This window comes from Xiphophorus hellerii, chromosome 14 (genome assembly GCF_003331165.1).
Source record: "Xiphophorus hellerii strain 12219 chromosome 14, Xiphophorus_hellerii-4.1, whole genome shotgun sequence".
Classification (NCBI taxonomy): Eukaryota; Metazoa; Chordata; class Actinopteri; order Cyprinodontiformes; family Poeciliidae; genus Xiphophorus; species Xiphophorus hellerii.
The window spans coordinates 15,969,144-15,993,481 of NC_045685.1; the positions used below are offsets into that span (position 1 = coordinate 15,969,144).

The 24,338-nt window shown below is 37.7% G+C and overlaps 1 protein-coding gene across 42 annotated transcripts in view; it reads left to right on the forward strand.

The window, feature by feature from the left end:
* Positions 1–24,338, forward strand: part of LOC116732739 (receptor-type tyrosine-protein phosphatase delta) — a 459,528-nt gene that overhangs the window by 201,748 nt on the left and 233,442 nt on the right. For all 42 annotated transcript variants that reach the window (XM_032583123.1, XM_032583122.1, XM_032583125.1 and 39 more), the window contains one exon: positions 13,741–13,788. The gene's annotated coding sequence lies outside the window, so the exon portion shown is untranslated. The remainder of the gene's footprint in view (positions 1–13,740; positions 13,789–24,338) is intronic.

The window sequence follows — 24,338 nt, forward strand, 5'->3', positions numbered from 1 at the left end:
TTACCTTCATTAATCCTCCTCAGCCTCGTTTGACTGTGACTGTGTTGCCTTTAAACATTTTAATTATTGCTCTCGAAGTAGATGTAGAGAGGTTTAGAAGAGGCAGGTCATACGTCTGCCTTTTCTGCGACGCTTGTTCGCTTGTCTTATTTTGGAGTGGCTGGAAAAAATTTGCCTTCATGTGATGTGGCATTCATTAGCAGCTCTTTAATACACTGATTAATTTAAAATAGAAATTCAGAAATCACATAAGTTACTAATACAGTAAATTATTTGCCCTTTTACATTTCGCTTCTGTTTTTGTTGTGTGGTAACCCCTTAAACACTTTGGTGAGCACACTTGAGTCTATGAAACACAAAATGCTGCCTTTTTCACATGCAAATGGTAAAAATTGAGTAAAAAATCTTAAAAATAAATTATCTTCTATTCCATTTACATAATTATCCACTGAAATGTTTTAAAATTAAGAGAAACAGTGCAATTGCACGTCTGTTTGCAGTCATTTTTATATGTATAAAATGTGAGCATACGCCTAAATGTTGAATTGGGGAGTGGGGAGAAGGTGACTTTAACTGCTGTGTATTGAGCGTGAAAGTTGATGTAGTGAGTTTGGCTCTCCTCCCCCCTGCTCATCTACATGGATGCTAATTAGACCATTCAGAGTCGTCAGTTTGGCCACATTTGGATGCTAATAACCCAGTTTGGCCCTCTCTCGGTAGTTCTAGGAAGATACCCAATTTGGCCCCTCTTGGTAGAGATAGGAATTTCTCAAAATCCTGGTAGTCCTAGTGTTAAAGCTGATGTATGTATTTGTTACAAAAATAAAAGAAAAGTCACTGACATGCATGTGCACAAGCATGTCAGTCATGCTTGTGCACATACTCCTCAGTGTGCTAATGGTGGAGAAACAACTTATTATAGAAGAACTGTTTATCCACCAGCATAGGTGGCCATGCTAAGTAGCCTTAGCATTCATGGCAAGCTATGTTGAGGTGAACCAGCTGTAGCGCAGCAGAGAGCATTAGGGGAAGATGGAATGGGGATTTGAGCAGCACATACAATAGTGATTGACGCCACTGAAACCCTCCTCCTGGCTCTGATTGGTTGTTTCTGACTGAGTGGTCAGAAACACTCAGATGTAGAGTAGGAGGATCACTGCTAGGAGATGTGCTCCCAACAGAGGTGCTAGATTATTTCCACAGACTGTCTTATATCGTCACAACATAATGATAATTTAAACAAATATGTAAAAACCATATATTTTTTAATGATGGTTGCATACTACAGCTTTAATTTTTCAGATAATCAAAAATGTGCCCATTACTGGATTTAAACCACCTACTTTAACAAGTTCTCTCGTCCAGGCTTCTTTGGCCTTTACATTTCATGTACATATGATTTTTACTTACTTGTTTTGCACACTGTTTGCTTTTATTACTTCTTTTATATGCTGATTCAATCCTTTCTATTTTTTTGTACAGTACTTTGATGCCACTAACTCTGTTTTTAAATGTGCTTTATAAATGAGGAAAAACTGCAATGCTTTCTGTATTTTGATTTATGAGAGGAAAACAAAAAGAATAGAATCATGCCATTAAAGATATAAATTATGGCTTAACTATATTTCAGTAGGGGGGGAAGCAAGACTACTGATAGCTAATAAGAGGATTAAGACTGTGTCCCATGCAGAGCACAAAATAACCCAAAACAAAAGACTGGTAATCAGTTGGGTAAAAGTTTTGCAGCTCATTGTGAGCCATTCTCATTAATATGAAATGCCTCTCAGCCTTCTTCTCCTTGGTTTTCTCTGTAATTGCTCAACATTCTTTTGTGAGTGTGGTTTTAGTTTGCCCATGCATCTTTTGGTGTAACGGCTTATTTAGTGGAGCCAAGCATGGCACCAATTACACTGGATGGAAATCGATTTCAGCAAGGCTCAGTGCTGGGACAAACAATAACAGGATCAAAGAGAATGGCTGTTTTTGATTTCAAAATGCTACAAGATTAGTTTCTTCTTTTTAGCCAGTCAAAATGTGGACTGTAATAGTATTCTTGTGCTGGAATAAACTGGATAAACCAAAAAGAATTTTGCCTACTAAAAGTAGTTTTATTTTAAAATTCATTGGCGTTAATGACAACAAGCGCCATCTTTCAGTTTGGCCTTTTTGGTCAATCTGACCTCTAGAGGGCACTGTTCACCACAAGCTTGTTCCATCTTCACAGGCAATTTTGGCGTAAACATGTTTTGCAACTGAATAAGCCATATAAATGAAATAGGTTTGCAAAATTCAAGAGTTATGGAACAATGTCCATCAGATTTATGGAGTGTTAACCATAAATCCAAATACCTCATTAGCCCGTCAAGCACAGTGGTGGAGAAGTGATGATTTGGGTTTTGACTTGCATGATTTCATCTAGGCGTCAAAGTGTTGTAGAGTCAAATGCAAGACCATTTCTCCAACAGACGGCCTCCAGCAAATTTAGAACAACATTGGTAAAACAAGGAGAATTCAAGTGTGCCAGAACTTTTAGATTCAAAACAATCTGAAGGTTAATTGGGAGTTTTCATTGGAAGCCCCAGTGAAAACAGTCAAAGAAATTTTGTAAGTTTGAGTGGGCTAAAACTCCTTGACATAAGAATACAAATAAAGTGAATGACTGATTGAAGACATTCGGATAATTAATGTCATGTTATTGCTGCTTAAGCTGTTGAATTGTAGTGTATTCAGTTTCCCATTGACTGTGTTGTCAAATATTTTTTGCATGATTATATATACAACAAATTTTTATTTCTACATAACATGCACTGACACAATTTTATTGTTAATTGCTTCAAGATGGATAAACTTAAATTTGTAAGTCAAGCAGATATTTCTTGCCCATAGTTGAAATGCAGTTGGTTAATTAACCGGCAGATGACAGTTTTCATCCAACACCAACACTGCTGCACAGTGCATCTCCCACCTTGCTGTTTTGGCCTTCATTTCTTATGAGTTTATACAGAAAATAAAAATGGTGAGTCACACAGTTTGCACCGAGCTTACTTTAATTACTGTGTCTCACTTGTGCCTGAAAGGTACTGTGTCCATTGGAATGTACAGTACTCTGAAAGATATTAAAATCATTATGAGTATGCTAATTATTCTTTATTACATTCACATTTTTCACAGTGGTTTTATATTCTAATGGCAATAGTTTGCTTTTATGTAAGCTTTATTAACTGCATCTAATTACTGAAATCTCAGTAATGTGTCTCTTAACACAGTGGCTGATTATGATCAACTTAAGCGGCAAATCTGCAAAATTACAGCCATCCGTTATCCATAACTATTTGAGCGTTTCTGTTCCATTCAATTTTTAGGCGTCCTCCAGCTGGTGCCACTCACTGTCGGTCTTCATTCCTGGGTACCTGCCTGTCCAAGAAAGTTTTCAGAGAAACACTGAATATTTCCCACGGCCCGCTGAGGCTGCCATAAGCTCCACAGACAGTGAAAGTTTAAACTACCTCATTGTTTCATACTACATGTTCCTGCTTGGATGTATTTACAATTATTGTTCGGAGAGAGGGAAAGATGAGACTTTTTGCCAGTTCATTTTATGAATTGTATCAGATTCTCCCATGGAAAGATTGCATAATCCATATTTGATAACATTTGGCCACAGAACATTACAAAAGTATAGTCATAGACACTTGGCAGAATAATCCTGGAGCCATTGGTGGCCCAAAAATGTTTTACTTATGTATAGAAATCAGCCAATTACTGGATACTCTAACAAAACAAGAAGTGAGTGTCACCAGACAGAAAGGAAGCTTTCTAGACATATTTCACAGCATTGGTAGGACTTTATAGTTCTTAATAAGGTTCTTGTGCGCCTACATAAACCCAGGCGGTGCTGGGTGTCATTGGGCATTTTTCCACCAAAGGTCCAATGCTAAGCCAGGGCTGGTAGAGCGAGCTCTTAACTGGATTTACAAAAATAAATCTACAGTAGTTGATTTTCCACAGCCAGACAGAACCACATGATTATGTAACTAAAAGCAACGTTCCTCACTGTGTAGTATTCTTTATATCTACGGAGGCACAGCTGAGCTCTGGGAATCAATGGATGTCATAATATTACGAGGTTGCTGAGTGGTGGCATCAGAAGTATTAATGTGCAATTGATATGGCGTTATTCATTCAAAAACAGGAAGCAACATAATAAATGCCTCATAGGAACATTCGATGACATTACGAACATTTGACTGTGATTAATATGGGTAATGTAAGTCTACAAGGTTACGGCAATTCAATCAGCTTCACACAGCAGTGTTCTTTATAATGTGAAACAAGCTCCCCAACATGTCAATACATCAGCATGCAGTATGAGGACACAGGTATTGGACTCTTTACAGTTTGACAAGGAAAGACACTAGGGTCCTCATCTACCCATCGATTTCCAACATTAAACCATTGAGACATTTGTACTACCCACATGAATAATAATTGTGCGATGTGACCATGAAAGCCCCAAATGCTAGGTCTTCCGAACTTCATCCAGAGCTGGTAGTTCTGTTTAACACACATCCATCACACATACTCCTACTGTTGTGGCTGTGGGGCTTTTAACAAGTCCCTTGATTGTGAATGAAATCATTTAAATATCCATTGCCGGTTTCCATGTGTACCAAATTAACTATTCCTTCTGGTCTCCAGAATGCAAGCACTAACAATTCCTGCTGGTGTCTGGCAGACATACAGTAGCTGGTGCTTACATTTTATTAAATAATGAATTTATTTTGAAGCATAAAGCACTAAAAGACAACCTAAATCCAAGTATGACTTTTGAAATGGTTCCTTTTCCTGTCAGTGCTCTGTCTTGTCTTAACGAGAGTTGTCTGGAGCAGGAGTGGGGGTGGGGGGAGAAGAAGCCCAACTCTCTGTGGTACAATTACAGAAGTGCACCGCAGTCACTTACCCTGCTAATACACGGTGTGATATTAATTACTGTTTGTAAACAATGCACTTTGCAGAGATTATTGCATGCACTCGGCGTCCTCCGTTTGTGTTTGGTAATTCTCACAAGTGATTAAGTGTTGCAGCTAGGACAGCTGTTCAAGATGAGTTCATTGGCATGTTTAATTAATTGCACTTGAGATAATTATTCAATCATTAGTTTGATTAATTTTCTGCGGCCCGGATAATGCATCAAACGTCTGCTTGGTGTCAATAGTTTTGAAAGAGTCCAACGAGGCTGACCAGTTTTTCAGAGGCTTCATTTGGGGAATGAATTCTGCTGGAGAAAATGATGTCAGTGCCAGGCATCCCTAATGGGATTCATTATTATGACCTCATGGCTGTTCTGAGCAATGCTAATGCTCACTTAACAACCAAACCGCAAACGCTGCTCTAATGTCCAGCACCTGCTCAATCTGCACTTATATTATTTGTTTCCAGGACATAAGTAATGTTTTCCTGCTACCAAGTCCACGTTTTTCATTGTTTTCGCACCACAATTGTGCTAAAGACATCCTTATTCTACACTCTCTGAAACATTAAGGGTAGCAGCAACATCCAAGAGAAGGAAAGCCAGACAAATGGTTTGTGAGAGATCTTGTCAAACAGATTAATTCCCACCCTGGGCCTTGGGCTTCTGGACCGTTTTTCTGTCATGCTGTTTTGCCAGGCTCTCTCTTGATAATACCCCAAAGATAAAATTAATTGTGCAGGGAGATGTGGGATGGAGGGGTAGATGTGGGATGGGAGGGGGGGTTCTACAAGGACCTTGAGCAAGCATACTAAGCTTTCGTTTCCTCTTTGCGCTGTCTGTACATGTGAAAACATGCGCACAATCAAACCGTCAGAAGCATGACAAGTTACATCAATTATTACTAACTTTGTTATGAAGTTTCTGGAGGGAGGGAATAAGGTTCTGAGAGACATGTGAAGGAATAAAATCGCCCCTTGTGAGATATCCTAATCTTGAGAGGCTCAAATTATCATCAAAGTAGAATCCCTCACTCCATCAGTAATTTACAGAGAGGGACAATCCGGTAACACACCCAGCTGTACATGTGCTTAAGTAGTAAACTTTTTAAAAAAAAATATGTAGCAGTATGATATTTTACAGCAAAAACAGGATTAAGAATTTTCAAATCAAAAGAATGACCAGTTGTTTTGTTTTTTTAACAAAGTTGATTTTACATTATTATTTATTCCTTCAGAAAAAAATGTGAACAACCCCACATTGGGTGTTAACCCACAGGACCTGTTCCAGACAAGTTCCAGAGTTAGTGGTGTTTTACTAGTGTCATCCTCTGCAGTCCCCATCGCTCATATTTCACTCAGTCATGGCGTAAACACAGCAGTGCAGAAAGAATGAGAGCCACAAGTTGTGATCTTAAGTCACCTAGAAACTTTGACATGTCTTTAATAGGCAATTATGATTGAATACTGATGGGTTGCTCACATAAAAGGAACAAGAATGAACTAATTCGTGGAATTGGCATCACAATAGGTCGAGACAAATCCCTAAAGTCTTTAAAAAGAAAAACGAATTTAGTTTAAAATTTAATCAAATGATCTTTAATTTGCTTCTTTCTGTTTTTTTGTCGATGAAATCTCACCAGTGAGATACCAAAAATATAATTCAAATTGCTTCACATAACAAGCTGATCTTTTGTGAGTTTATTGGATGTTTAAAACCTCCAGAATGCAGCAGGAATAACTTTAATAACTGCAGTTGACACCCAGCGCAGCGCTCTTGATAAAACACCTTTAAGTAATCAAGGCAAGGGTAGATAATAGCTTGGAAAAGGACCGAGCCGCTCTGTGACAGACATTTCCAATTAAAAAATGGTAAATAACTGAAGGTTCATCTATTTCACGCTGTCCGAAGACTTATCGGTGTATATCGTCTTTTTTAGATCTGTTCACTCCTGAAACGCTACTATTACACATTTGGGTTTTCTTGACAAAGAAATGTGTCGTATAGTTCTGATATCCCTGCTTCTCTGTTTAAATCTCCCCTCCATAATTGTGAAACAGCATCTATGCCAACTCAAGAACATCAGGAAGCTTGGGAAGTATCAATATGAGAATCATACTGACACTATGGAAAGCATGTCACTTGTCTCTGTGGTGATTATTTTAGGTGATGTAATTAAAAAGTTATTTAATATTATGTAATAATATTTTGTGAAGTAAACTTTTGCAAGTACAGTATATGCTCAACATGCGGCTGCTACACAAATGGTCTTCCTCCCTGCTTCTCCTGTGCTTGGCATGCAAAGCAGCTGACAGTAGAGGTGCCTAATTTCAGTGACATCATAGAAGTGTGTTCCAAGTTGGAAAGAAATCCAGTTCAGCATCAACAAGTTGGGTTTTTTTTGTTGTTTCCCCCCCCCCAAATTGCAGGCAAACAAAATTGTCTGTAAACCTCTCTGCAAGTCTGGAGAGAATAATTCTGTTTATGAAAGGCAGTTAGTATGGAATGTCAATGATGTCAAAATGTAGTTGAGTTGGATTTGCGATCCATTGCTGCATGATCTGTCATGGTCCAACAGCCATGACATGTTTTCCTATATCATAAATGTGATTGTTTCTCCAAGTAAAATAAATAAATAAATTATTTTAGACGTATATTTTTCATTATTAATTGTTTCACCATAAATTCACCTTACATTGTTCCAGTAATGTTATGAGATTAATTACTTTATTGTAATGCTGAAAACACATAGTTTTAAAACACCAAATATACTTTTATTAGCATTTAAAAAATAAACATTTTTCATTAATATGAATAGTGAAAGATGTTTTTTCACTACCACAGAAGCTAATTTTGTTTTTTATCTCCGTCTTGGGAGTACAGCCAATCACCACCCAGGACCAACTACTGGACAGCTTTTGTCCAGTAGTTGGTCAGGTAGCATTTCACCTAGATATGCACTATAAAAAATCAACATACTGGAGAAATTATCACAACAAATCTGGTAATATATGAATCTGTGAATACTGAGCCACTACTAGGTTAATAAGTCCATTTTAAAGTTTTTTTCAGTCATAATTGATAAGGGTATACATAATTTCCAATATGCCATTTTTAATTAAATGTAATTGAAAATAGATTTTTTTCCCCCCAAAATTGATACTCCTCACAATTTTAAACCTAAATCTCACAGGGATACCAGCAGTTTTAGACTTAACCTTCTTTGTAGTTTTATTGTTTATCAAATAATATCTCAAACTATTTTAAAATTAACTTTCAGTGTGAAAAAATATTAAAAAGTGCAAGAGGTATGAATATTTTAGGAGGCACTGTGTCTGATAAACTGCAGCACAAGTGATCAATGAGATGTCTAGGACCTTGAGCTTACCAGTGCACAATTAACTAAAGCTCATTTTGAGTCCAAATTGCCCCACTTTTGCATCCCCATCCAAATTTGGACTCCTGGTGTTTAACTGTATATTTGCACAGAGCAGTTAATATGGCTGAGCTACCTGATTTAATCTCACACTGAAGTTTTTACTCAGTAAACCTCAGCATGAACAAAATACCACATTCATGACAGTAGCAGGATGGAGGGGTGTGTTGGTGTAGCGCGCATTTCTTTGTAAATAAGGTGACATGACTCATTAATGTGATGAATGACCATCCAATTCCCCAGATCCAGCATCAATCCCACCTTCCAACCCCCTTCAGGCGTCATTCGTTCTGGCCATTCCGGGTGAAAGCCAAACATTTAAACGTATGTCCGGTAAATGCTGAGGCAAGCAGGTCCAACGGCCAAATGGTTGCTCTTTTCAGCTCTCGAAGCTCCCAAGGACCCATTTCACTGTTCCCATCAAATCATTAAATTTAACCTGCTGCTGACTTAGAGTTATAGAGAGATCAGCAGAAAGACAGATACAGGAAAGCCATTGTTTGTTGTAAAGGCTGAATAAATAGTAACGTAAAAGCAAATTTGCTCCAGAATAGATAAAAAAAACAACAACAATTTCTTGGAATTTTGGCCCATTCTTTATCTAACCCACATTCATGTTTTTTTTGAGAGTTGACATGTTGTTTAAAACATTACCACAGTCTCTCTCAGATTTAAATCCAATCTTGGACTAGACCACTCGAAAACTTTTATTTGACTTTTGTTGAGCCGTTTAGAGGTGGACTTGCAGTGGGCTTCATAAAACTGTACATAACTGAAATTATGCAATCACTTTCTCTAAGCAGATTATGATCTTTTTTTTTTTTTTATGTTATACTCCAGATGTAACAGGGTGCACATCTTCCTTCCGTCTGCCCTGTTTTCAGATTATTTTTTCCCTTTAAATGCATGTTGGTGATGGCGGAAAATAATTTCCAGAACATACTCGGTTTCTTTGGGTAAAGGTAACCCTTAAGTAAGCAAATGTTTTCAAAGCTGCTGCACCAAATTATCTTAAAGCCATCTCTAGCTACCCCAGTCTTCAGCTGTTGCTTTCAGTACAGTGGGTACATTCAGTGTTTGAAGACAATTTATGTGATGTGTGCCGGTGCAGGGTAGCAAACAACCAACTGGCCATGATTATGCAAGGAAACGGCCTGCGATCTGTAATGTATGTAATTTTAACTGTCAGAGTGTTGAGTATTCTCTTTTACAAATCATGCGTTTTAGAGCCACACACTCATAACACAAACCTTTGCTCCATCCCTGTGCGCTTGCGTTTCGGGTTCCCGAGGTCCGCTTGGTGGAGAACATCTAAATATAACATCTAAATACAGCAGCCCCCTTCCTGCATGACACATAACACACTAAGTACTGGTCACTTGCAATTATGTTCAGAGACTGCTCACACAGCCGAGTCCATTATAATCCATCCACTTAAAGACACTTACAGAGATGTTGTACCCTTGCTGCCGTTGGGTGACTGGACTTAGTTTCTATGGGAACCAGCATGCATGGCAAGCCAGGAAAATGTGGATACAGCAGCTGCTGCTCAGATAAGCAGAAGAAAGGAGCCAAATGTTAAGTCACTAAAAGAAACGGAGCAAACACTTTGTTCAAAAGACAGACCGATTCTTCCCCCAGTCTGCTTAAGCCAACATGTCTTACTTGTGGAGAGAGCTGGAAAATGGGAATATATGGGACATTGCAGAGCGGGTGTGGTAAACTTTCTATCTTGTGATTGTTTTAAGTACAGTATTGCGTCTTACCTGTAGTAGATGATGCTTAGAACGATTTAAGTTTGGATAACTGGAAGGTTCATTTCACCAGAGAGTTACGCTAATCCCTTCATGTTGTTGTCAATTAAACAGGTCTAATTTGTTCCCTACTATATAGAAATGCGTAATCAACATAATCAAATTCCAGCCAACTCAAGCCAATCTTATGCACAGATTCAGATTCAATTACCAATTCTGTCACAATTATGATTTAATACAAACAAATTAGACTGATCATATAAAACCAGTTGCTGAAACATTCTCGATCTCGATCCAACGCACGTACAATGTGAGCAGTGAGGTTGCATCCGAGCATCAGGTCGGACAGTGTGAGAACACGATTTGTGGACTGTGAATTGTCTTCGAAGTGAGCTGGAGATGAATACAACTACTGAAAATATTGTCCAGTGCTCAGCTTGTTTTCCACAGCCAGAGAGCCATCTTGGTGCCATATAATTATTACTGTAAACATCTCTACAGTACATACAGTATTTCACCCTCCTTCTGTTACATTAGGAATTTCTATTGAGCATTACGACACAGAGAGCGGGTATAGCTATGCAAATCACACTGTTTATCTTAGTGTCCCAGCAATACAATCTCCTGATACGACCAACTTGGTTTATTTGCAATGTTTCCAACAGCAAACTGCACTTGTGATCATTACTTGCAGTCCTGGCAAGCCGCTCTGTGATTTGTATTGACAATCAGCACCACAAACATGAATTACAAACATCATTTCGAGCATGAATAAAACCAAATGACAATATTACAATAGCAAACAGAGTTTTTACAGTCTAACGTGGAAATGACATTTTCAGCTACAGATGGTGCTTGTGCTGATTATCTGACCCTCTTATACCTCTTTGATGGGCAAAGCTGGGAAAGAAGTCCTCATTATTTGAACTGACTTCTTTTTACTTTTGAAAGCTGTTGTTTTTTTAATAGTAAACTAAAAGCAAAACTAAGTGTGGAGTTTTGCAAATGGCGCCCATAATAATATTAATGGTGACCATCGAGCAATGCGACAGCGTTGGCACTCAAACAGGTTTGATGAATAAACGAGTGTTGGTTACCACAAGTAAAATACTTGTGAAAAAGTTTCAGAAAAAGTCACAACTATCTTTTTGACACAAACGCCAGGCACATTGATCACAGGTTGGAGCATCATTTAAATAAAATGTGAACATAAAGGTTTATGGTTACTTTTAAAATCACTGAAATTAAATTGTTGTTTTTTTGTCTGTTTATAGGTCAAACTTTACTTGTTTAGCTCCTACAAGGCTGTGGAATTTAAAGTGTTTCACATATGAATATAATTATATTCAATATAAACCCAGCCACAAAGAGCCCATTCACAATGGCTCTTTTTCAGTCTTATTTTTTTGTATGACTTAGGTTTAAAAGGGGGTTAAATTAACAAAAACACAAATATAACATTAAACAAGATAAATCATTAATTAGTAATTTGCATGTGTCTTTTGACTGTGAAGTTTTGCAAAGGGAAGAAGTTGGAACACCAGTCAGATGCTTCGCTCGAAGGGTAGGCTGTTTTTGGCAAGTGCTGCCCTCACCCGCGTGCACTTCTTGAATCGAGCAGAAAGCAAATGTGTCCCTCCTTCTGTTAGGTCAAACCGCAAGACAGCCCAGATTTTTGTTGGGGAAAAAAAAACAAAAAACGCTGTGGCATATGAAGCTTCTGCCTCTAGGGCCTGATTTCGTTGGTCTCTGGTGCTTCAACAATGAGGCTGTGACAGTGCAACTCAGGCAGGCAGTCATGTTTAAAGGCCTCTTGTGCTCACAGTTTTTTTTTTGTTTTTTTTTTTCTTTCTGCATACAGCGTTAGAGTAGCTCAGAGGATCAGAATCTGGAAACGGCTTTCACCCTGATCCCTGTTGTACATCCAAAACACCTATTTTTGTATTGATTTTACATAGAATCTTATGCTGAACTATATTACTTAGTTGTATACAACACCGACTACAGGACCAAAACCTTGCACTTAATGTAACACCAGACTATTTTGAAGCAATTGCTTCAATCTTGTTTTTTGGGGGGTTTTTTTAAGCTCTTGATGATGTCGACACTTTTCAGCTTTTTGACTGACCCATTAAACTTCTCCAGCTCTTTCAAGCTGCCACCTCTCTGCTCCTCTTATTGATGCTCATTTGGATCAAGATTGCTGCCCAACAAGTCATTCTGTTTCGTCTTTTTTCTTTCCTAGTGGTCACCAGACTATCTGAGTATGGTAACACTGCTGTGCATTTTCTTTGTTCAAATGCAAAGAAAATAGACCAAAAATAGCATGCCAACGTCAGGAAAACGTCCTCAGCTAAGACAGAGCATCTGCACAACATCTTATAAAAACAATGTTATTTGCCAGCTGTTTCTTCAATATGCACCAAACATTTTCATAAATTTGACAGCAGAGGAACATCTGTGAATTATATAGCACACTGGAAAATTGTAACTTTCCTCCCATTGAAGTTGTGGATAGAGCGATGCTGAAACTTTGTTTTTCAACAGTATTTTCTTTAATTATTTCTTTGCCTGTTGATGTGGGCAAATTTGTGCAAGTTGGTATTTTCATATAAATGTTTTGTCTTATTTGAATCACATGCTCTCTTTTCTTTCCTATCATGGAGAAATGGACTTTTGTGTTACGTTATGTTTATACTCCAGGGAAAAAGGAAGTGTAAAAATGTTTACATATTTAACTTGAAGTAATATATGAATTTATGACATGCTTTTGGTTGAATTTACTATATAGGAACTGTCAGGAGGGGACACTATTTAGGGATTTTGTAAAGAAATATACTTCCTAAAATAACATCCTGAAATTCAAGGTTGGATTGTTGCTAAAACTGAAAGATATTTGTGATTAATTATGTAACTATTTAAATTAACTTTTGCCTAATGAACTGTTTTCTCTCTATTTTGGGCTAGTATATTTGGTGGAGGAATTTTTACACGTTAGTAATTTCCGGTTGGCTGTCTTGGGTTGGTTTATTTAATGATCCATTCTTGTATTTCTTCATCTACACCTGCTTTATTGATCTTGTCGGACTTTTTGAAGAAAACTGCATTAAAAGCCATTCATCTGACCCATTTAAAAGCCAAATGTGCAACGAGTTTCCAAACTCCTTATTTGCTCCCGATTGACCTCACAAATATATCTTGGATTTGAAGAACATTTAGACAAACTTTTCATTTGAAATCCTGAACTGAGTTGTGCTGAAAAAGTGTGGCTGTGATGGACAAAACTATCATGCAACTTGTAATAGAGCCAACCGCATTTCAGGTGTAGTCAATCAGCCACTTGTGCATACTGTATTGCTATCAATCCCTGTTCCTCTGCAGACAGGATGATCCTCTTAGCGCCTTAGCAGTCTGGGACACCGTCCCCACCTCTCACTTTTGCCAATTTGCTCCTGGAAGACCTGGAGTCCTTGTCTTCATTAAAGGAGTTCCTCATTGATCAATCACTGTCAGAGGAGTTGCTCTGTAATTGCGCTTTGGCCTAATCATGACTGACGTCTCATCCCCTCGCTCTGTCACAGGTCTCAGGAGAGAGAATGTTCCATGACTTTCACACCTTCAACCTCAAGGTAGGCCTCCCTTCCTCCTGTCTGTGTGGTTTATCTTTAAGTGTGTGTCATCCTCTAATGAATATTAAGACTCATTTACTCATTAGCGGCGATGAGGACATGTAAATGAAGACGGAATTGACTTTTTGAATATTTTAGAGCTCCATTGACCTCAGGGGTTTGAGTCTTAGTTTTTAATATTTCTCACCAGTTCATTTTTTTCCCCTTGCTGCTGTCATTTTGAATCCATAAAACATTTTGTCAACACAGAGGCTATGTAGTTTTTTTTTTATTGTAATAATTCAGTATTTACTCATATGAATTAGACAAATGAACATAAGTCTCTTATATTAATTTGTATATGTTTAAGCCTTTGAATTACACTTTATTTCCATTTTTTTTGGTTCTGATATTTTTTTGGACTGGATGATGAGACACATTATGATCCCAGATCAAACCAAAATAAGTCTGAGTGACTTCCTGCTAGTAGATATAAATCAGCTGGTGTAGTGTAGGATAAAAGGTCTTTGATTTGTTACTACTGGTTACTTATGGTTTTGCTACAAAATGATTGTTTTAAGTTAGGATTGAATAATTCGTTGATGACTAATCATATCTGCAGCTGTTTAAAGTTTAAGACGCTTCTTTTCTTTCTCTTTGTAATAGGATTTGTGGCTCATATAGTACATGCAGGTTCTGTCGTTTGATTAGTTTGTGACATACCTAGAAATTAATCTAAAAGAAAAGATGCCATGAAAAAATTATACAGGCAGAAAGCTTTAAATGTTTAAAGGTCTGTGTCAAATGTATCCATATGGCATGAATAAAAGCAGCTCGTGTTCATCAAGCAAATTTAAAAACAGGCAGAGAGCCAACATTTGCTCAACCAGTATTTAATCTACAGGTTGAACTAGAATGTTACAGAAAATGTCTGAACCTCACATTTAAAAATCATTTTAAAAAAAGGACACGCTTAATGTTTGCAAGTTGCTCAGTCGATGCTCATTAGTGACTGCTGGCAGGATGTTAAATATGAAAAGTTGCTATATTCACTGACCAAAATTGACTGTCAGCACTCATAATTCTTTGCACACTACTGCGCTTTGCATACTAAAATGATTAACGGTGGCCACAAATTTCAGGCAAATGTCTTCTTAAGTGATGATATATTTTAGCCATATTGTGTGTGCCTGATGTCATCTAAAACACAAACGCAGAGAATCATCCGGATCGTGGTCCGTGATTCTTTTTGTCCAGACGCAACTTTTACTAAATGATGGAAAATCTGTTATGTGAACGATGTTGTGAGTGTAGCACACAGCTATATGAAAGCTCGCTGCTGACTGTGTTTTGAGTGTTAAACCTCTGCGGAATGTTAGGTTGTTTAAAATGAATATGAAGCGCATTAAAGGAGTGATTTTCCAGTCTTAAATGGATAACTGTCCCTGAATATTAAACCCACCAGGCTGCAACAAACCAAAGAACCTGATTTGTGAGTCTCGCATTTGTGCATCTGAAATAGGTTTTACATCGGTTTGATATCACAGATTACTCTCACTCCCTGTGTGTTCCTGCCTTAACACACGGTTACTTATTCTGTAAGTGTGATGTTTCTGAATGCCCACTCGGCTTGGGCTCAGTCCAGTGTTGAAATAAAAACAGTCAGGCTTGGCGTCTCAACCCTTATTATCATTATTTCATTCTTTGTCATTCTTACTGATATTTTTTTTAAACAATACCTGTCAGCTACTGTGAAAAACTCCACATGATCCGCCTCCCTCAGCAGAGCCAAAATATATGACCCCCCAAAAAAACCTTTTACTGAGGAATACTTAATTCAGTGCCTGCTGGTCTAGTTTAATATTTCCAAATGTCATCTGTGTGACATTTGTTGCACAATCGTCCATGCTTTGACTAGAGGGGGGGTTGCGTTGTAGATCCTAGTCATTCTGAAATCTGGTTGCACTCAGAGTCAGAAATGCTAAGCTCTCTGTCCTTGCAAAATCAGGATTTTGTTGATGAACAGTGCTGCTCAGGCAATATACAAACAGCATAGTGTGAAAATTGCTTTTCACTGATTACACAATGCAACACAATCAGCATTTGCTTTATTTATCTGTCTGGCATAATTCTGTTTTAGTATAACTTTCATAACTTTCACCAGTGAAAATAAAAAAAAAAAAAGCATTAGGTTCTGCAAACAGCAAGTCTCTGCTGCCACTTTTTCCAATATTTAAATAAATAAATTCTGCCGTGCCTTTACTTATCAATAAATAGACAGATTACCAGATGTGACAGTGTGCTGAGATTTAGAGATGGTGGCATTTCATCGGGATTTCATTGTGAGCCACGGCTGTTTGGGACTGCACGCTCGAGGGGGAAAAAAAAGTTTTTAAATTTAAAATGCAATCAGCACAATCACCACAAGCAATCAGTTCCTCTTCATTTCACCTGATCGGGCCCCCTCCCGCTAAAGACGAGTTTGTTAAATGGAGCATCTTATCAGGCCTGGATTAAGTTTTGACTTTGATTAACACATGTAGTCTGAGTTTTGAATGTCAGAGTTCAAGTTTTTGAAACATTTTTTTTTTTTTTTTTTTTATGGAAATGCCTCAAGTTTCACTGTAAGACAGGGTTTGTCTGTTTGAATAAAACATGCTGAAATTGCACAGGATTAAAATATTCTGTATGAATTTGTGTGAAAACTGTCAGGGGAGTTTGTTGTGTTCTGTACTTTCTTAGATCCGTTTCTTGCTGGCTTTGTTTCAACTAATCTTGCTTTCTGTCTGCCTCTCAACAACGCTCTCCTGGCTTTCCAAACATTGAACAAATATGTTGGAAATGTTTTGCTGGTAGTATTTAAGTAAGTTGCATCAGGCTGATGACGTTCTGAGTTGCTAAACATCATCAATATGCGACAGCAGTACACTTTATTTGAGAGTGTAGATGTTCACCTTAATTCAATGCTTCTAATACATTTCCTGTAACACAGAGATTGACAAGGCGATAAACACTGTAACTTTACTATACGCCGTTCAGTCTTCCTGGGATCTACTGACGGTCTTGCTCTCTCGCGCCGTCTTGCAGTCTGAATGAAACGCTGATTCAACATGTCAAAGAGAAAGAAATGGCACAGTTAAAGCATTCTTCTCTCTGTAACAACTTCCACACCAAAGAGTGATTTAAGAATTATAGGAGTGTTCACGTTAAAGTTTGGTATTGTGCATTCACCGTTCACAGCTGAGCACTGGTCAGGGAAAAATCCTCCAATTCTTGTCACCGGACGATTACTCAGTGCATCTCTAGTGTACACACATCAGATACAGTCAAATTGAATAAATTGGAATGTAAAGGAAAAGTTTATATGTATCAGTAACTCAGCTCACAAGTGAAACACATTGTATAGAATAATTACACACACTCTGATGTTTTATAGCTTCTATCTGCGTTAATAATGAGGATTTCTTGCTTGCAGCTAATGGAAAAATGTCATTTAATATTAGAATATTAGATCTGACCAATAGAAGACATTCTTAATGCAGAAATGCGGGCGTAGTATAAATATGTTTAAAACCTGCTTAGATGTTGTTGACTTCAAAAAGGTACTTTTTATCTGACAAACGAGCCTCGTCGGAACCCATGCTCGAAGTTATTGACCATGACTGTATGTTAGGTGTCTGCAGTTGTTAGAAGCCGCCCTTCACCAAATGCATACAGTCATGTGTCTGTATAGGCAACTCAGGATTTAAGAGCTTAAACAATTTATATAGTCTCTCCACACTGCCTACACAGCCCAAAGCACTAACTGCACCAATTCTAATACCGCTACTGAAGGTTTTTTGCTCCATGGTAGGCATTAAGTTAAAAGGGCTGATAAAGTGTGACAAGGTAGCACCTTTAAAGTGTCGTTGCTGAAGTTCATTATGGAAGCTACGTCAAGCTGAATTTTAATGTCACTAAAGCTCATCTCCTTTGGGAAAAGTCAATCCAAGTGCACACAAGCTTCATCCACACATATTAAACTGTGGCCCCTGTTCACAGAGGGATAAAGAGGAGAGAACATCTCCTCAGACACAGCTGCGGCCATGCCCCTAAAATCTAGGTTTGCTTCCCTCTAGAAACAGGTCAACTGTGAATACCTTGCATCTTCTACTCCAAATCTTTGCAGATTCTTAATTAACTATTACAGTACATAGAGTGTGTGCTGCTAAATGTTAAAAATGCTATTCGAAAGCTAAAGAGGGGGCATTTTGCCATAAATCTCACATCTGAGAATCAGCTTTAAGGACTGCAGAGGCACAAATATGCTAAGTTGATCCACATTTAGACAGTGAATCATTCAGATTGCACCGCTGCGGCTGCTTAATTAAACGCTCCACCGTGTAATGACTTTCCTTGAAAGGGAGTTAAATGTCTAAATGCTGCAGAATCGCTGTGGAGCTGAAGAGAAATCAATGGGACACAGTGCACGAAGTGAAGGTGTTTTCCGACTTGTTTTTAGAGTGGATGTTTTATATTGACGCTGTCCCTCACCCACAGAGCCAAAAGCTCATTTCTCTTGGTCCAGAGCATCGATCGGTGATGTACAAATGTTGTGCTTACTGTGTGCTTTCAGCAAACCCAGGTTTTTCTTTTGGTTTTGTTTTTTTTACTGCACTACTGTACATGTCAGGCTGCATTTGCATGTAGATATGTAAAACCAGTGACTTAGGGCGATATTCAACATAGTTCTTTCCACATGATGAACTGGAAACCCTAGGTTTATGTCTAACCCTTTATTTCATTCTATCTGTATTAAGTTGTTATTAAATGAGGCATCTTATGAAATGGGAATTAGTTGCAGCCAATCGGAGAACCTTTTTATAGCACATAATCAATCCCATCTCAGACCCTTAAGCTAGATGTGCCCTCCATCCCTACAGTTGTGAAGTCTAGTGGTTAAAGAAAGGAAGTTCCCCACAGACACAGTGACCCGAGTTTGAATCCCCCACAAGGGTTCTTGTTTTGTGAACTTTGTTATGTTATCCATAACAAAGTTGTTAGATTTTTTTGGTTATCAATAAGCTGAACAAATGTGAACCCTTTGAGTTAATTATTTCCTGTAAGGGCTTCATGTGCATTATTTATGATATTTTTAGAGTTCTGCTAATTATAGATCAGCATGAGTGTAAAGTTAACTAGCCATGCTATCTGCTCACCAGGCTGCTGTTTAGCAGACCTGATACCTGTAGTTTGTCAGTTGTAGTTTTAAAATGAAGTTACCTTTATAAAAGTAATTGGTTGTGCCCCTTTGTAGCTTCCAAAGCATCCTGAAAAAAATAAACTGCCTTTATCTTTCTTGTTTTGATGGGAAAGTCTAGTAGCTTCTTCCTGCCAGCTGAGTAGCAGTGCACAGCAACAGGTGGGAAATGGGCACCACTGCATCATTCTATGCTCCATGCTTTTTATTGCATCTTTTGGGATGTTGTATATCTGAACTTGCCTACCTACTTATTGTAGGTAGGCACTTTCTTTGGGTCTTTTGATACTTTCTCAGGCATCATGTTAATGTTCTTTAAACTACAGAAGTGGTATGGTGGAAAAATCTTTTTGGATTTTTAATTAAAACAAAAAGTAAAACTACTTTAAACCAAACTTAAAACCTATATTTTTCAGAACAGATTATTGTAAACCATATTATTATTATATTGTCTATGGAAGCACAGACTTTCGGTAATTAACTGATATCGATAATAAAAGCCCACCCCCTAAATCAAGTTTAAGACTTCCTTTCTTTTTGTGTCTACGTACAGTCAGCTCATATCTTATATAACTGAATGCAATTTTACCCCAATCTTAGCAAATCAGAATGGGGACTTTTTTTTAGATCTACTTGTTTAAGTGTTCACATTTTTTAAAAAAGGAAATACTCTGTTTTCCATACTTCTGCAGTTAGAGATTCGGTCTTTTCATCATAACTTGTAAATGAATCGTCTTTTTAACAGTACGAGGCAAAGACAGTCACTGCGGCCCATCCCCATAAAAAAAAACAAAAAAAAAACAGTTCTTGAAATGAATACAGCCAACTTATCTCGCAAACATTTGATGGAATTGAAGACCTTCGGAAACAGCCAAAGCTGGCAGGGTCACATAACTCCAAAAATGACATGCGATTATCAAACTCCCTCTGGCTCGAGACACTGTAATCCCCCAGATGTTGCTGTCTGCACAGCATGAGAGTTCAAATTAGATCTCTCAGACAATGTCGGCTTGTCTGCATGTGTAAACCCTCGGCGTTTAGGTCCCAAAATTAAATTGACCCCATCAGAGAGCTTAAGGACATGTAACAAAGCCCCCGGCGCTCTTATTACTTCATCTGCTTTCATCTCATCTCCTCTTTGTAATAAGTTTCCACTCCAGCAAGACCAGTGGGGCTAATAAGAGTTTTATCTGCTTTTTGATATTAGATATTAGCACCTCATCAATGTTAAGCCAGCGGTGCGCTCGTTCTGCCTCTGAAATTTACATCAGCCTGACAATGTCTCCATAAGAAATCTTATCGAATTTAAATTAAGGGCGAGTTGAATAGCCAGAAGGGTACTGCTTTCCCGTCACTCACCAAACATAAATTGGTTTTCGTACAAGCTGGTTCTGTAAATCAGTGAGATCATAGTTTCTGTAAAATTGCGTATACCTTTAATTTGCTTCTTACGATCCTGAACCGTAGTTCATCTGGGTATGAAAACGCATCTAACCGATCTGTTTCTTTTGAAAATTAAACAGTAAACATGTTTTGACATCACTTTTTTTTTCTTTACTCTTATGTATGATTCTTGTTTCCTACAAAATAGATTTGTGTTATCGTTAACTGTGCACCATAATCATAATATTTGTAATCAAAATTAAAAGAAAAGAACACTTTATCATTACGTGTGTAATAAATCTGTATAATATATGGTTTGCACATTTTGAATTAAATCAAATAAACAAATGTACTTTTCAATGATATTCTAATTTACTGGAACTCACATCATTTTGTGTTGTTTTCATCAGACGCAGGTTGTAAACGCATTTTCTCTCCGAATCGAGTAAACAAAACTATCAGGCAAAGTTAATTATTCCCAAATTGTGTGAAATGTAGTTCAAGCGCCTGTGGAATCCGTATTTCTTTACAAAAACAGGAGGGAAGAAAGGAAAGGAAGCCCTACAGGTACATTTTGTTTGGAGAGTGCAAAGGTTTCACAATTCTTATCATCCCTTATGGCATCCGTTGTCAGGTTGTAGGGGAGAAAAATGACATATTAGCTGGAAAATATAGCTCTGAGAGATAGAAAATAAATTACTGCAGTGTGGCGAGGAAGAGAAGATTGTGAGATTTATCAAGTCGAGATGGAAATGCCTGCTAAAGTCTGTCTCCCTGCCTGGAAAAATTAAAAAGGAATCAAATGCCTTCAAGTGTGCAGAGATTGTAGCGTCAGGGAGTGTGTGGTTGTGTGTGCAAATTTTGTGACTATGTCTTCATGCTTGTTTTCTCATTGATTTGTTGCCCAAGTATTTTTTTTGCCCTTTATTTATGTCAATCCCATTATGACATGTGCAAAAGGACGCAAAACCTCATACTAGTATGACGGTGTCTGTCAGCAAATCATATGGTAACATCAGTTTTTCTGGCTAAAATTCAGCTGACACACACTGTTCACAATTAGCCTAGCCTGTAGTCCCCCTGCGTCTTTTAACACTCAACAGATTTTGTGTGAAACAGCTTGACTGGCAAAATCTATAATTGTACAGATAAGTGAACATGTTGGTGAGATAAAGGTTAAACTATCAGGGATGTGTTCTCCATCCGTCTGAAGCCAATTTTCCACATTCAGCTCCAGCGTCAGTAGGTGGGAGAGAGGAAAAGGCAGGGAGGAAAAATGGCCAAGTCAATATTGATTGATCTGGAGCCTTAGCAATTACCTCCATGTGCAGAAGACCATGTTAAGGTCAGTATTATCTTAGCTCATTTTATGGGTCAGCGCTCTAGCTTTAGCAGAAATAAATTAATGGGGTAAACACTTTAGCTCACCTTGATGAAATTTACAGCAAGTGGAAAAGCTTAGGTGGAAGGTGCAGTGCTGGAGAGTGACCCTTGATTTTCACTGAACCGTTGTTAATTCAATGGTCTATAAATAACACTAAATTCAATTGTAAGAGGATGATTATATACCGTCTTAACAACATAATCTGTTTCATAGGACATCTCAGACTTTTCTTGAATGATGGGCAAACCTCATGTGCAAGTGTTATTCCTACGTTCACCCATCCTGCCCCCATAAACATTTGAAGTCTTGACGGAAGAGGTTAAGACTTTATGGGACAACCCTTCAAAAAGCCCAAACTTCATCATTCATTGCTGATTTGTTTTTAAATGCAAGCCAACATGGAAGTGCTGCCACGTAAACCATTTATTCGGTCTGAATAGAAATACATTTTTTTTTAAATCCAGGTGTATCAGCAACAAGTTACAGTTAAACAGAAAAAAAAATTAAATAAAAGAATTGGATACTATACAATAAGGTCAAATGTGCAATAACGATGCAAGTAATTTTTTTGCCAAGTGTTTTTGTTTTGTTGTGTTTTTGTCTTCCCTAAATGTTGGTGCCTCCAAATGTTTAAGTGCATTTCTGTGATCCATTTATTGCCTGCAGAGCGGAAGCAGTGTTACAGTATATCGGTCTATTTTTGTTAGATCAGAAGTAATATTCATATTCATAATCATATTAAATCAAATCTTGATGCAATATAAATAATTAAGTATTCTATTGTTAAACAATATGTGAAATTTACACATTTTATCTTACTGATTTCTCAAAAAAGAAAACACATCAGGAGTCTCTTATTAATGGAGAATGAATAGCAGACTTTCCTCATTTTCTGATTGCTTTAAGGACTTGACAAGGAATCCAAAGACAATGCAATAAAAAAACATAAAATAGACTTCTTTTAATGTAATAATACTTATTATTACATTATGAGGTAATTTTTCTCACAATTACCTTTGCAGGTGTATTTGCAAGCCAGCTCATTCCAACTCCTACCCCTGAAAAACTTCGTTTCAAGTTGCAGACAGCTCTATCTGTCTGTTATCCCCATCTGTTATTCTCAACGACTGGGGCAAACTGAGTGTTCCGAGGTGAACAACTAAAACGTACTTACCAGGAAGGAGTGAGTTAAGAATTGAGCCATAATCCAAAAGATACCATGAATTCAAAAGATACATTAATATTTATGAACTGAGGAGCAGGAAAAAACCTAATATCGTGTGAATATGAAATATCATGAGCAGAATAGAACTAAAATATCCTATTTTAAAAACAAAACATCATATTTCTCCTTCTAACAGTTGGCATTGCAACAATCCATATATAAACCCCGTGGCTATGATCCAGCAAAGACTACATGGGTGCCGACAAGTTTTAACATATTCAGACACTGCACTCTTTATTTGTGAGGCTGTGTGCCCAAGGCTGCAATCATCATTTTAACTAGGTAAACAGCATTAGGTACACTGGAAGAAACAACTGTAGCAGTCTGCGGCCAATACGGGTTGCAAATAACGCTAGCAGTCTTTAATTTTCACGTTGCTTTTTGACATCTTGTATGTATTTCACTGCAGGGGGAGAGGAGGGTTATTAGTCAAGCAAAACATTTGCTTTTCTGTGTATCGGCATTCCTCTGTGGCCCTCAGGCTGACTAGCAACTAGCTCTGTTATGTTCTTAAGTCCAAAATAAATTCAATTTCCAATGCAGTGATCTCCTTAATGAAAAGTCGATGTCTTTCTTTCTCTCTCTCTCTGGGTTGCTCCCACGGGGACAGCCGGAAAGATTAATTTATCAACGGGACCGGAGACATCGCCCGTAGGGACAGACCTTTTCTTCTGATCAAAACATACTACACAGTGTGCGTCCAGTCACTTCCTGTATTATTACAAACAGCTTGTGTTGTGAAAATTAGCGGACACAGGAGGTACGGCTGCATCGATCTGAAGAAATTCCTATTTATTAATTCCACATGTTCAAACTATTGATTATAAAATGTGGCCACTACACTATTTTCTAATTGAGCAGAGGTATAACACATGCGGTGCCATCATAGCATGTGTTTCTTTCGAACTTGTCTAAATAGATTTTCTGCTCATCAGACAAAGTAATATTGAATTTTTCTGCTAGTATCTGAACAAAAATCTGCAATCCTTTTCCATTCAATGTTTGGATTAATTTTGTATCATCCTACAAAAAATCCTATCATCTCTCCATACTTGTGAACACTTGACAGCTTTTTTTTATTTTTTTATCATCATTATTAACAGGCAACAAAGTGTCTCATCGCCAGCGTAACCTTCTGATAAGCGGGACATGAGGTTTTGTCACAGCATATGGTAAACACTGCTACAGATAAGCTTTAATCCTTGTGTAGCCTGATGTAATGTACAATACAAAATGATGGGGGTACAGAAAAGTAGCGCGTGTCAAAATATTTCCCATTCAAGAATGCAAAAAGGTTCTAATTCAGAATCTGATGAGACCACATATTAAAAGCACCCATA